General features: G+C 40.2%; 1 long non-coding RNA gene across 1 annotated transcript in view; it reads left to right on the forward strand.

Annotated features, from left to right (window-relative positions):
* LOC311584051 overlaps positions 1–11,491 on the forward strand; it is a 121,673-nt gene extending 110,182 nt beyond the window's left edge. The window contains exons 2-3 of the long non-coding RNA XR_014774770.1: positions 9,210–9,575; positions 11,427–11,491. This is a non-coding gene — a long non-coding RNA (uncharacterized lncRNA). The remainder of the gene's footprint in view (positions 1–9,209; positions 9,576–11,426) is intronic.
* The last annotated feature ends 866 nt before the right edge of the window (positions 11,492–12,357 follow it).

The raw sequence follows: 12,357 nt of genomic DNA on the forward strand, positions 1-12,357 counted from the left end.
AAGATGGAGATGATTGAATGCCCCAGTCCTGCCCAGCATTCTAGCTTATGCAGGGCACACAATTGCTGCTCTTGTGATTGCATCATTTGCACTATAGTCCAGCATCAAGAATCAGGTACCTCATGGTCCTGCCCCAAATTCCAATGCAACATGAGTCATATGTGTAGTGGAAGTTTTGGTTATGTTATGTAAATATGTTTTTTGTTTTGATCCCAAGTGTGGGATGTGAAACTGCCTTTAGTTTATCCACATCTGATAGCAGCTTCTTGTGAGGGTGCATGATCTTTGTTAGCTAGAAACTGCCTTGTGGGATGGGGGCAGTCTTCGGCAGCTGGAAAACATCCTTGTGCAGGAACTCTAAGAGAGAATAAATAGGAGCTGAGAGAAGCATGGGGGGCAAGGGAGGCTCTTTGAGATGCTCCTACAGAGAAAAGGTTTGAAGAATACTTCAAGAAGGCTGCTGCTGATTCATTGTGCTGGTTGCTGTTCAGCTGGACTGCTGGCGTCCTAATGATGACCTGTGGAATCCCCCCAAGGAACTGAATCTAAAATGTCTACATCCCCTATCCCTACTAACCTTATTTTTCTCCTACCTATGGTTGGTAAGTTGGAAGGGAGGAAGAGGCAATAAGAAACAGCAAATAAAGTATATTTTTTTAAAAAATCAAAGCTTACACATATGGTTTGTGCCAAGTGGATATTACTTTCATGTCAGCATCAACTCTAAAAGTCCTTAGTGATGCCATCTTAAGTTAGGGTCTATATTGAAAGATGTCTTGGTTTCATTTCTGCTGCTGTAAAAAAAAACCAAAACCAAAACAAAAAACAAAACAAACAAACAAACAAACAAAAAACTTCCTGCTGAAAAGCAACAAATGGGAGGAAGTGTTTAATTTGGTTACAATTACAGGGTAAAGTCCAACACTGAGGGGAAACCAAAGCAGCATCTCAGCTCCCAGTCACATCATATCCAAAGTAAAGAGCAGAGAAACAAACACACCCACCCCTCCTTGCTTGCTGTGCATGCTCAGCTAACTTTCACCTGTCTCATATCTCAGGACCCCATGCCTAGGGAATGGTGCCACCCACAAGGGGCTGGGTCTTCCTATATCAATTAACAAGGAAATCACCCATAGACAGGCCCACAGGCCAGCGTGATCTAGGTGATTCCTCAACTGAGGTTCTCTTCTCATGCGATTCTAGGGTGTGAAAGCCGGCAGTTGAAGCTGGTCATCATGGAAGAGATATTAGACACACACGTCATGACTTCTGAAAAATCCCTCTGAGTTGATTCCAAATGATGCGCACTCCTAGGTCAATGCTTCTGTCACCTGTGTGATGTTGTCAGCAGACAGGCATGTGGTAAGGTCCGGCCAGGTATCTGTAGCGCCATCTCTCTTGGCTCTATTATTGCCTTATCAATCTTACTTCATAGGTATAGTTCAGTAGCACTGTTTTTCCCCTTTTCACTACAGCACAGTCCCATTCTTCACTTGACTCTATTCCACAGCACACCTCATCTAGTGGGTTCTCTAACTGTAATTTTAGTAAGTTCAATCCTGTCTATACAGCAAATTCTATTTCCATGCAATACTGTGCCATAAGTCAATCTATCATTTTATATTCATTCTTCATAACGATGCTAAAAATCGTGACCCGTAGAACATTGTTCTAAAGGAAAAATAAATCATACTGTTTTCTTTCTGCTTGACATTATGGAGTAAATAACATCTCAAAGTTTCATTACAGAGTCCATAAAAAAATTGTCAAGTAGTCAAAAGAAAAAAATAGGAGAAATGCTCTGTGCTAGATTTTTCAGTGACTTTACAACATATTTTTGCTCCAAATTTTTTGAATGCAGTACGTATGTGGTTTACCAGGCTATAAGCTCCGAGGTGGAGATTTCAAAGGCTTGATGAACACACACTGAGGAGGAAACCTGGCTGAGAGCACATACCAGAAGGTCATGAGGAGATCACAAGGAAAATCGCAGGACAAGAAAATCCTCAGAGAAGATATCCATGAGACACCTCCAGCGGTCACCAGCCACCACCACAGCTAAAGCTTTTGTTTTCATTGTTAACTCAGATCTTGCAGAATAGAAATGCCAAAATTGATGGTCTATTGCTTATTGTCAGCCATGTTGACCATTTCAAGCATGATGCTAAACAATAATTTAAAAATATTTTTGCACGTGTTGCCTGGTACACACACTGGGGAAGACAGTATTCTCACACATGTGCACAAGTCTGCCTAGGCCACACATATTGGAAGTAATATTGACCACAACCCATGACATCCTTAGATATTTCAAGATAGAGTAAAGAATTACATTTTAGCAATTATGGCAACTGAAACAAGTCTAACATGTTTCAGTTAAATGACCACAAGCCTATATCTACCTTTCTTTCTTTTGGTACCATCTCTCCAGCTCTATTGCACAGGATCTAATGACCTGGCCTACTTTCTTTGTTTTCCTAAAAGGCACCATCACAAAAACTCATCTTTGGTCTGAACTTCATAGATAATTCACCAATATTAACTCTGACTAGTTTTTGACCCTGGAGTCAAATCACTTCCAGAACATCTGCACACAAACTCTCTATTATGAATGTGGTGGTAGCATGGACAAGATTAATGAAAGACATCAAAAATAAACTTCTGGTTGGGAAATACAAGAGATAATCGTTTCCTGCCCCATGTTAAAGCAAGAGTCAGATCCAGCACTCAGTGTGGAGAAGGCCTCAGGGGGATGGTTGCTCTACTGACTTTCTAAGATCATGGATCTAGAATGAGCATCCTGCCAGAAGTCAAAGTCACCCATCACCATGCACTGGCTCAAATGTCACTCCACAAAGCTGTGTTTCCTAATTTGTTTTTTATATATTTCAAATTTATTCTTTGAGCACTTCAAGCAAGTATATGATGCAGTGTGATCACAGCTCCCTTCCATTTCAAACTCCTCCCAGACCTGGGATTGCATCCCCCCACCAACTACATGTGCCCTGTTTAAAAACAACAAAAACAAGTGGACAGGCAGATAGATACTTCAATCAGTGTTGCTGGTATGCATGGTGAAAGAGGCATCCTACGCAGAGAAGAGGTGTCCTCTCGGGGGCCACAAGTCTGAAGACAACAGATTTAACCTTCCCCAGAAGCCATGGACTGCCAATGTTCCTCAGTTGCGAGTAAGACCTCCCTGAACACCTCTTTCATCCATGTCTTGTGCAGGTTTGGTGCATGCAGTTTTAGCCTTATGAATTCATGTGTGCAATGGTCCTGGCCTTGTTACATCCAGAGGGCATTTGAAGAAAACACTTTCAGTCCATGATGGTGGATAGAAAATTCTAGAAGGCACTTTAGACATGCATCAGGTTGATAAGAACACTGGAGTGTTGGAACAAGGAACCAGAGACCCCTGAGGCATCATGTGCCATGATACAGGACTGCCAACCTGTGTGGAAATTGCTAAATGTTCATTCAGGCTCCTTTGAAGCCACCATTCAGAAGCCTGTGGTTTGTGGAAAGAATACTGTTTTTGTAGACAGTCAATATTTCTGTGTTTTGACAGACAGAATCAATAGGTTCCATCTGTTCAGCTGGGTCCAAACTACCACACTGACACTCACTGTTCAGGCATTCTTAGTTCAAAATAATACTTTAAATCTATGGTTATAAATCCCACTCAGTGTGTATCCTTCATACCACCCATGCATAAAGAGCTCAGTGTAGGCAGGGAGGCCCAAAGCAGGCATGGAGCCTGTACATGCTATCCACAAGGCCTCCTCTGCCTCCAGCAGTTACGGGCTGGGATTATGATGTAGCACATTTACTTTAGGCCTTAAAAATGTATATTTAATTATATCCACTTTACAGGATCTACCATTAAAAATATCTATACTTTAAACAAGGTTGAAAAATCAGCCTTGGAAGTAGCAAGAACAGTTCCTTCAAAAATCCTCCAAGATTACACCTTTATTTAAAAATGTGTTTTATACAGATGGCTAGTGTAGTGAGAGTTTTGATTCTTTTAAAACCTAGTTATGTTATGTAAATATGTTTCTGTTTTAATCCCAGGTGTGGGATAAGAGGCTGCTTCACAGCAGGTGATTATGCTTTGCCTCTTGAACTAGCAGGGCGTGATCTTTGCCAGCTGCAGATAGTTTAATTCCTGGGACTCTGGAGGGGTATAAATTGGAGAAGCCCCCAGAGGGCCTGGGGTGGTTGCTGTTGACCCTGCTGCTGCATTTGATATTGAGTTTGCTACAGCTGGTTTGCTGGACTGCTGGATATTATGACAATGAAGATTGAACTTGCCCCAAGGAGCCCAACATCCCTAATCAGCAGGAAGTTGCCTATAGAAATCTGTACCCCCTTTTCCCTCTAACCTTTTTTTTTCTCTCCTACCTAGTTTTGGGAGGTTGGAAGGGATTAGGATGGGATAAGGGTTAGAAGGGATATAGAGCTATAATAATCCAATAAAACAGATTTTAAGAAATACTCAGGTGGGTCAGTCTGTACAAAAGTCATCTAGGGTAGCAGCTTAAAGACACTCTGAAAGGGGTTTTCTCTTGCAATTTGGTCTCTGCACATCATTTCTGAGATTCTTGGGGTTCCCAGATTCTGCATACAAATACAATGTCATTGTGCTGGGTTTATATATGCCACTTAGAAACTGGACAGTGGACATAGTTCTCTAAAGTAAGTGAGTTAGAACTGTTTCTGGTTAGGTTTCTGTCAACCTAACACAGCTCAGGTCATCTGGGAAAAGGAATCTCAGTTGAGGAACTGTCTCCATCGGATTGGCCTATGGGCATGTCTTAATTAATAATTGATGCGGGAAGGCTCAGCCCACTGTAGGCAGTGGCGTCCCTGTGCAGGGACTTCTGGACTGTATGAGAAGACCACTGAGAAAAGCCAGGAAGCAGTGTTCTTCCATGGTCTCTGCTTCATTCTCTGTCGCCTGACTCCCTCCCTCTTTGTGTCCCGCCCTGACTTCCCTCTAAGGTAGACTATGACTTAGAAGTGAAAGGCAAATAAACCTTTTCCTTTCCCAGGGCTACTTGTGGTCAGTTTTTTTTTATCATAGTGACAGAGAAACAAACTAAAACAGAAACTTGAAGTGCTTTCTTTCCAGATCATACCCATCCCAGATAAAAGCAGGCTATGGCTTCTCCCTGCTCTGAGCAGAAGGGGGACACAGGGTCTTTGCCAGGGCTTTCTTGTTCCTACTTGGAGCACTGAAGCTCAAGACAAACATGTAGGCCAACACAATAGAAGTCCCAGAAACAAGCAGACAGCTGTGGCCGTGTGAACTCTAACAAAGGATAGAATACATACATTGGGTTAAAAGGTTATCCTTCACAAATGATGCCTGGAGAAAATGGATGCCCACATGTAGAAACTAGATCTGTATCTCTCACCTTGAACAATGAGAAAAATAGAACAGAGACGTTGGTAGAGTAGAAACTTTGAAAGCGGTGCAGGGAAACACTTCACGCTCTAGGCCCAAGCATGCGCTTCTGAAGAGGAAGAAGCTCATCCTAGGAAATGACAAGGGATTACCTGAAAATAAAAAGAATCTTTATAGCAGAGAAAAGAATCACCAGAGAAAACAAACAGCCTACAGAATGGGAGAAATCTTTGCCAATTATACATCAGATAAGATTGATATCTAGCAATATAAAAATATTTTTTAAAGAATTGTACAGTTTAGATGCCTAAAATATTCATCAAATCATCAAATTAATTAATGGGAAAATGAACTGAGCAGACAGCTCTCCCCCCCCAAAAAAAGTTACTAGTGGCCAATAAATACATGAAATTTTGTTCTTAATAACCTGAGCTATACAAGAAAAGCAAATTAAAACACTTTCACAATTTTCTCTATCTCAGACAGAATGGCTGCCCTTTGTAAAAATAAAGTACAACAAGCGCCAGGGAAAATGCGTGCAACCGCGGTGGCAGTCACTCAACACGGAGGTTCCTCAAAGAGTTAAAAACAGATCCACCATATTGTCTAACTACAGAATTCCCAGGAACACATTGTGAGAACTCTGCAGAAGACCTCAGGGAAACCTGCTCATCCATGTTCCTGCTGTAGTGTTCTCAATAGCTAAGGAGGAATACCAGCCTACGTGTTCATACACGGAAAGTGTAAAAACCTTGTGGGGCACATGTGTATGTGTGTGTGTGTGTGTGTTTGTGTGTGTGTGTGTGTGTGTGTGTGTGTGTGTGTGTGTATGTGTGTGAAAAGAAGGACATTTCCCCACACTTAAGAGACTTTAATTATTCTGGGAAAAGCGATTTCATAGTTGATCACCCACAAATATCCCTAATAGTTTAGATTTGTTTCACACATTTAGTGTATTTTTGTCTCATTAGAGATTAAAAGAATAACATAGACTGCTTGTACAAAAAGGCCTTCTGACAGACTGCTGTAAAACATATTTTAAGAGTGGGTTTGGAATAGAAAATTTCAAACCTGGGTGTACTATTTGCAATGTCAATAACTTGAATTTACAGACTTTACAGCGCATTTTAAAATTGTATACACACATTTAAAGTAAAACATGAAAAGAAACAAATCTAAAAGTAACATTTGCCTATTTCAAAAAGAAAGAATTCTGGCCGAAAGTCAGACAGTGGCACAAAGAGCTCCTGATATTGGTTCCTGAATTTCTGAGCATCCAGCCTAATGTCCTATTTCTGACATGGTGACACTGAGCCTACATTCATGGAACACAGGATGAGGGGATTTCTTGAGTAAGGTGGTTGTCATGTGAGAATGGATTTGTGTACACCAGATGACGTAGGCCCAAGAGCATTGCACATCTTAGCATCATTGTATGCTCTTATCACTGTTGCGCTTGGCGATGGCCCTGAGGTCTTTGCTGTCTCTTGACATTTTTCTGCTTCAACAATTTGACATGATGATGTTTGTTAAGTTTAAATTTGATGATAATTTTGGAAATCTTGGAGAAAGTTGAATGGTATATTTGTTCCTTGGATAGCTTATAATTTTTTGTGGCAAGATAATAGAAGGTATGTGACTAGAAATTTTAATTTGAAGCAAGAATAAGTAAAAGAAATGAATTAAAATCAACCTGTGCCCTCAGATGGCTCCAATGTGTAGGTATATTAGACAGAAGCTAATTTTAGTTCTAATTCAAAGGTTTTTCTATCAAAAAAATTTAATGAAAATCATTATTTTAATTATGCTTATTAGAATTTGTTTTTGTTTTTTAATGAATAGTTCCTAATTTTTTAGACAATTATGTTCTCCATGTAAGAACAAACATCCTGGCCTGAGAGTCCCATGGCGTTAATTAAATAAAAACTTTAGTATTACCTAGGAATTGCAGTGCTGTCTATAAGTGTGCATGTATGAGCGCAGTACTGCGGAAAGAGCTGAGAAAGGAGGAATCCAAGGCGAGCCTCACTTTCCTCCCCAGAAACTTGCTGACTCTACGAAAGCAGTTCAAATCTCAGGGGTGGATCCCTGGGGAAATCTAGGACTCAAGCCTACGGGAGCTGGAAGACTGCCTGGCCCTGTAACCAAGAATCGCTTTGCTCACACTCACCAGTCAACACAAATCTTAAAGTAAATCCTGTGTGGCTCCAAACAGATATCATAAAGAAACTGTAAGGATTCTTTTTTTTTTCCCTTTGCTGTGACACAGCCACCTCATGGGCCAGAAGGTTTGCTTTGGCTCAAGCTTTAGACTCCACCCATGACAGTGGGGAGGGAACAGCGCTATGAGCATGTTCTGATGTATCAGGAAACAGAGATTGAGCTAGAAGGAAGGACAGCCTAGAATACTCAAAACCCACGAGAGTCCCCCACCTCTGTCTTACACCCCAAAGCTTCCACAGCCTTCCTAAACAGAACCAGTCACTGGGGACAACTGTTCAAAGCCATGAATGTGTGGGGATAACGACAGGTCCAAACCATAATACAATTATTTGAAAAACAAAACTAAAATAATTAGCTGCATACTTACTGAGGACTGAGAGGGAAAGGTGAAGAACTCCAATTGCAACCGTGAGTGTGGCCAGTTCCCCGCGTGCAGTAGCCGTGTTGTGTGAAATTCAAAGTGGGCTTTCTTTGCAAGTTGTTAAATTGTTCTCAATGAATGTATATTTAATTCCCCTAAGTAATATATTTTTCCCATATACTGTTCTTCATTTTTCAATTTGATCTGTCTTTGAAAGCAAATCTCACACTGCTGCCTTCTGCAGCCTACCTGTCCACACACATTTTTTTTTTTGTAGACAATGCATGAAGCCTGGCTTCATCTTGGAGACAATTTTCTGTTCTTACCTGAACAGTCGCTCCATTTGTCTGTGTCTGTGTGTGCCATGTGTACAGGTGTACGTGAGTGTGGGGTAATGCATGAACATGTATGTGCTTCTGTGTGTAATCTGGTGTCTGCCCCTTATCACTCTCCATCTTTTTATTTTGAGACAAGCTTTTCATTGGCCTGGAAGCAACTAGAGTGTGTGGCCAGTAAGCTCTCCTCATCAACCTGTTTCCACTTCCCCAGTGCTTGACTTTTGTATGGGAGCTGGGGCTCCAAGCTCATCTCTCAACGCTTACACAGAAAGCACTTCATCTTGAGCCATCTTCCCAGCCTCCTGTGGAGTTTTTATGTAATATAATTATCAAAATTAAAGTACATCACTTATATTCCACAACTATTGTTATGTTGTTTTTTGCTTGTCCAAAGTGATTTTGTTCATTTTATCCCGTCAAGGTCTAACTTCAGATAACAATATGCCACTTTTATGGAAAATAGAAAAGCAACAATTTTATTTTATTTTTCTTCTCTCAATATGTATGGTGTTGCTGAAATATTTTATTTCTCTGTATTTTTATGGCTATAAATTAACAACATAAATTATCTGCAAAGCACTTTGCCATCTGCTTATATATCCTGGTGAGTTGTTTCAGCTTCAATTCATCTCAAAAATAATTTCAAATATTGTTTTGTTATATTCTTTGATATGCTGATTGCTTGGGAGTATGTGTTATGATTTCTACATATTTGCAAATTAAAATTTCTTCTGTTTACTCTTCTTAACTTTAACCGACAGCGATCAGAAAACATACTTCATAATATTTTTTTCTCAAGGTATTTTTTTTTTAGTTTTAAGGTTATAATATAACCACATCATTTTTTCTTTCTCTTTCCTTCCTCCAACTCCAGACTTGAATGCTTCTTTCATGAGAATGAGCATTCTTTCAGAAGGTACTGTGCAAGCTTCACAAAGGAGGGAAACAGCCACAGGGCCGACCCAGAGATGACACCTCTGAGTCACAACAAGCACCAGTATGTCACAGTGACCCTGGGGATCCATCCGGTAGTGGCACGCACACCATGGCAGTAACCAACAGCTCTACCACTGCACATAAGGCCTGCTCAGCAAGGAGGAAATCATGCCTGGTACCGGAAACAGCATCAGCTACCCAGGCCTAGTGAAATCCTGGATCTTGGCAGAGGACCTACAACAGCTAACACTTTATTAAACCGGCAAACATATCTACGACCTAAATAGTTTCCTTATACCCACAGGTAACAACTGCACTTCTCACTCCTTATCTCACTTTACTTTTAAAATCAATTCATGTTTTTTTGTGGTTCCTTTCTGAAATTTGAGTGTGTTGGTATGTGTGTGTTCACATGTACTCATTTGCCGTGGCACACATGTGGAGACCACAGGTCAGCTTCTGAGAATCAGTTCTGTCATCCCCCCATGTGACGTCCAGGGATTGAGCTCAGGCCATCAAGCTTGGTGGCAGGAACCTTTGTCCCCTGATCTATCTCGCTAACCCAGGTTTTCACGTTTATTAAAGCTTTTCTAAAAATGTCCTATTATTTCTATTCCTGGAGAACGCTCCACATATGCTTGAGAACAACCGTTATTGCTGTGGTTTGGAGTATTCCTAAATGTCTGTTAAAGCTCTTTGGCTCACAAGCTGATAAAATATTTACATTCTTATAATTATGTGTGTAATGAAATTGACTACTTAAAGTCTCTCCTTTTGTTATAATATCTATTTCTCTGTTCAGTTTTGTCAAATTTTGCTTCTTGTGTTTTGGGGTTCTGTTATTTGTCGCTTGTATATCTATTATTGTCTTCCTAAGATTCATCTTTTTATTATTATGGAGCATGGCAAAGAATCTTTAGTTATAGTTTTGATATAAATGTGTAGTCTATTTTGCCTGGTAATGGAATAGTTGGAACAATTTTTATAATTTCTCTGTTAATAGCACTTTCTCTCCATCTGCTTACCATACTGGATGTGTTTAAATATTCAAATGTAAAGTTGGTCTCTTTAAACAGCATGCCATCTGAATTTTTAATCCAATTTGACAACCTGTAGATTGCTTCATTGATATTGCTGCATTGTCTCTGCCTTTTGTATAGTTGTTTTTCTGTTCTCATTGGAATTAAGTGGGGAATTCATAAATTTTTTGTTTATTACTTCATAGCATTTGTAAGCAGTGCAGAATAAATGGCTTCAAGGATATATGTATTTGTAGAATTTACTACATTGACATGTTTACTTACCATTTATGAATTATTCTTAATTTCAACCTTTGGAATTGGCATCCATTTGATGATGCCACTTGCTTGCTTCAAAACAACCATTTTTGCTATTTTCCTTGTTGCAGTGAGTGGGTGGTGCCTTTTTGGCATAAGTGACAATCAATGTTATTGTGTTATTGTGCATGGAGTGTGCATGCACATGCGTGTACTTATGTGTGAAGGCTAGAGTGGAGTCAGGTGTTACGGGGCCCATACTTTCAATCACCTAAGAATGAAAAAGAAATATAAATATACATGTTTGGCTGGGCTTATTTACATAGTTGCAGTATCCCTTGGTTTCCTATGTGGACTCACCTTCAGCCTAGGTTACTGCTTTTACTATTTCTGTCAAGGCAGAGCGCTGATGATTTATTCTTTCGGTTTTTGATAACTTAGAAAGGTGGGGTTTTTAATTAATTTTTAAATGATGATTTTTTGGTAACCATAAGGTTCTTGGCTGTAAACCAATGTGGTGTTGCCTGCAATATTGACTGCTCAGAAAGCCAGAAGACTCTCGTGGAAGCCCAGAATGTTGAGGCCAGCCCCAACAGCATGAGTACACGTGTCTTTAAGAAATAAATAATATAAAAATTCCTTTGATTTTTTTCCCCACTGCCTGGTAGATCTCATTGTTCAAGATTACAAGTCAGTTGTCCACCCTTTTAGTGTTATGCTCTCGCGTGGCAATGCAGAAACTCTGCTGAGTTCTGTCTCGAGTCACCACCAGCTGTCAAAAGAAGCAGGGTATGGGATGGTAGTTTGGAGCTTAAACCTCACCTAGACACTAAGAAAATATGCTGCCTTTTCTGAATATATTTTTTTCACTTCCACAGATTGAAATGGCAATTTGTGCAGATAGAGAAATGGATGGCCAGCCATGGAGGCAGACAACCATGAGAAGAGTGAAATGTGAGAGATCAGGTCCTTTCCTGGAGCCTCCAGAGAAAGCCCTGGTTCCAGCTTGACTCTCCACTTAAACACATTTTGAATTTTCAGCATTCATAAAAGAATAAAAGTATTATGACTTAACCTATCAGGTTGATGGCGACATGGTAAGTTGTCATGGCCTATGACTCATATGGGGTGCTCTGCTAGAAATCTGTAATTGTTAATAGGTTATTTATTTCTTATCCCAAATTCTAGTGTCCAGAATGGGTGTTTTGATCACCATTTGTCTATCTGCTCAAAATCAAATGGATTTTGGAATTATTAGACTGTTTTTTCATCACCAGAACAGAGGTCCCATGAACAGTCAGTTGCAGGTTTTAGGGGAGATAATCTTTATCATCTTAGGTGTCTTAGTTAGGGTTACTCTTACTGTGATGACACACCATGACCAAAAGCTAGATGAGAAGAAAAGTGTTTATGTGGCTAATACTTTACTCTTCCACATTGTAGTCTATTATTAAAGGTCAGGATAGGAAGTCAAATGGGGCAGGGTCCTAGAGGCAGGAGCTGTTGTAGAGGCCATGGAGGGGTGTGGCTTACTGGCTTGCTTCTCATGGCTGCTCAGCCTGATTCTGATAGAACTCAGGACCACCAGCTCAGAGAGAGCCCCACCCACAATGTTCTGGGCCTTCCTCTATCAATCACTAATTAAGAAAATGCCTCACAGCTGGATCTTATGGAGGCATTTTCTCAAGTGAGTTTCCCTCTTTTGAGATGACTCTAGCTTGTGTAAATTTGACATAAAACTCTTCAGGACATTAGGTAAATATCAAGTAGCGAGATTTCTACCTGGTATAGTGAATGGCATTTTAAAAA

This window comes from Acomys minous (assembly GCF_964271855.1).
Source record: "Acomys minous genome assembly, chromosome: 15".
In the NCBI taxonomy this organism is placed as follows: Eukaryota; Metazoa; Chordata; class Mammalia; order Rodentia; family Muridae; genus Acomys; species Acomys minous.